The sequence below is a fragment of the Solanum stenotomum genome, chromosome 6, assembly GCF_019186545.1.
Source record: "Solanum stenotomum isolate F172 chromosome 6, ASM1918654v1, whole genome shotgun sequence".
NCBI classification, from domain to species: Eukaryota; Viridiplantae; Streptophyta; class Magnoliopsida; order Solanales; family Solanaceae; genus Solanum; species Solanum stenotomum.
Genome location: NC_064287.1, coordinates 8861473 through 8864702, shown reverse-complemented (window position 1 = coordinate 8864702; position 3230 = coordinate 8861473).

Genomic DNA, 3230 nt, shown 5'->3' with positions numbered 1-3230 from the left:
TGGGTGATCGAGTATCGGGATGAAAAAATAAAAAATTAAAGTTGAAAATATTTTTTAAAAATAATAAAAAAATTGATAAGGGGGGGTGGGGCGAGGGTAGTGGGAGGGGGTAAAAAATAAAAAATTGAAATTAGAAATATCTTTTAAAAATAATTTTTAATATTTTTTTGGGAGTGGGTGGGGGTAGGGGTAGGGGTAGGGGTAGGGGTAGGGGTGAGGGTGAGTAAAAAAATTGAATTTAAAAACAAGCTTTAAATTTATTTATTTTTTTGGGGAGGGGGTGGGGGGTTGGTTTGAGGGTAGGGACAAAATAAATTGATTTTTTCAATAAAAAGTAATTGTAGTTTGAAGTTGGAAGAGAGTTTTGGAAAATGTTTTCCTTAAGTTTTGAAGGGAAATCATTTTCCTTAAATTGTAGAAAAATGAGTTGATTTGGAAAACATTTTCCAAAACATTTAACCCAACCAAACATGAGAAAATTGGAAAACATTTTCCGGAAAATGTTTTCCTTCATACCAAACACACCCTTAGTGTTGCTCCTTCTGTCTCAATTTATGTGACACTTTTCAAATTTTGAGATTCAAACAAATCTATCTTTGATCGTAAATTTTTGGGATAATGCATAAGGACCCCCTAAACTATGACCGAAATCATAGCGACCCACCTAAACTTAACTAGGGGAAATTGGACTTGTCCTTTTGTAATTGGTCTATTTACAATTGGTTAGTACACATAATTATTGACATTAAAACTTATATATATTTAATTATTTTAATTTCTTTCTTTGTAAAATATATTAATTTCTTCCTCACGTTGAACTTTTTATTTTTTTTCTCTTTCATTGATTTCTTATCTTTTCACTTTTAATTATTTTTAAAAATTTATGTGTATTTTTTAAAAATAATAAATTAAAATTGCCCTTTAATTTTTAACGTTTTAATTTTTTTATATAGTATTTTATTTGACTTTCTTCATTTATTTTGATATCCGTTCTAAATTAACATATTTTAAATACAATCTTTGAATTAAATTTGAAATTAAATTAAAAGAAAAGGTAAAGAAATAAATAAAATCAAAAAGGGAGAAAAACAATGAATGAAGGTTAAAAAATGAAGAAAAAAAAGTTTAAATACAAGGCAATTTTTTTTTAATGAGTATTGACTTAATTTAAATACAAGATAAAGATAATAAGAAGATATTTTTTAAAATAAGAAATTTAAAATAAAAATAAAAAATAAATAAATAACACACGTGTGTAGGGGAGGTTGTTGTACATGTGTAGTTAGTAAGCGTCAACACAAAAAGTGCACTAAAATATAGAAAAAATGAGTTCATGAGGGTAATAGGACCCTAATTAAGTTAAGGTGTGTGATCACTGGAATTTCGGTCATTGTTTAGGAGGTACTTATGAATTATCCCTCAAATTTTCATATACCTTTTAAATATTTTGAATTGACCGTTATTGTGACTTGTAGTACTTTTTACATAGTTTACAAATATATAAATTTAATTTCAAAAAAATTGAAGATTCTATGCGCAAATTTTCAGTCAAGTTTAAACTATTTGACTTTCAAAAAATTAAAAGTGCACATAAATTAGGAAAGAAAGGGAGTATATTTTAAACGACAATTTTACTTGCTTTCCCATGAATTTGTGTAAACACGTTAACACCACAATCACGATTTGCAAGACTTTGTTGATTTGGTTTTTTTTGTTACTATAAATGGTAAATATTTTTCTTAATGTAGTATATTTATGTAAGTTACCCTTGTTTCAATTGGTCAAGGCCTTGGGCCTACATAATTAAACTAGAAATAAATTAAGTTGGGAACAATATTGAAATGATAGAGTAAATTGAAGAAACATTAATAGTAAAAAACAAATATTCTTAAAATTATCACTATTTAAAGTCTCAAAACCATAGGATACTTGCCATATCATTCCTACTAATTTATGCAATTATGGAAAAAATATTATTCTCTTTTCTCTTGTTGCTTCACTATGTTATGGCTAGTTCAACCATGAGCCAAACCAACATTACCACCAATCAATTAACTCTTCTTTCTTTAAAATCCCAAATCATTTCGGACCCCTTTCACTTCTTGGATGAAAGTTGGTCCCCCGCTATTATGTTTGTCATTGGGTTGGAGTCACTTGTGGCTCTTGTCACCAACGAGTGAAGTCCTTGAATTTTTCCAACATGGCTCTTAAAAGCAGGATTCCCCACGATTTTGGAAACCTCACATTTCTTGTTTCTCTTGACTTGGGAAACAACAATTTTCGGGGAAATTTGCCTCAAGAAATGGCATGCTTAGGTCGACTAAAGTTTCTTAAGTTAAGTTTCAACAACTTCAGCGGGGAGGTTCCTTCTTGGTTTGGATTTTTACACCAACTTCAATATCTAAATCTTAGGAACAATAGTTTCACCGGCTCCCTCCCCTTTTCTTTTTCTAATAAAACAAAGTTTGAATTCTTGGATATGACATACAATTCCTTAGAAGGTCGAATCCCCAAGGAGATTGGAAGTTTCATATGCCTAAGATATTTAAGCTTGGGTGGGAACAATCTCATAGGTTCTATCCCTCAGTCTATCTCAAACACCTCATTGTTGGAGACTTTGCTTCTACAATTCCCTTCAAGGAAACCTCCCGGAATGGATTAACAATCTTCACCACCTAAACAAATTGGTTGTAGAATCTAATAAGCTTACATGTTCTATACCATTGTCAGTATTCAACATTTCAAAGAATTGAAGTAATTGGATTTACGAACAATTACTTATCATGGAATCTTCCGAATGGTTTATGCAATGGTGTCTCTATACTCAAAGGACTTTATCTATCAATGAACAAGCTTCATGGTCATATGCCTACAAGCTTGTCGAATTGTTCGCAACTTCAAACATTGTCTTTATCAACAAATGAGTTTGATGGACCAATACATAGTGAAATTGGAAGATTGAGTAACTTGCAGACATTACTTCTTGGATCTAACCATTTCACAAGTATGATCCGACAACATTATTTTTTGGCATAATACATAAATATGCACTTTAACTTGGCTTATGCTGACATATATGCCCTCCAATGTAACTTTGGGGTGGTACAAGTAGACACTTAAGCTTGTATAAAGTTGAACAAGTAGAACACGTGTTTTATGTGGTATAATACACATAGGACGCCATGTAGGACACAAAATTGAGATGTAGGACGCCATGTAAGATGAATGTG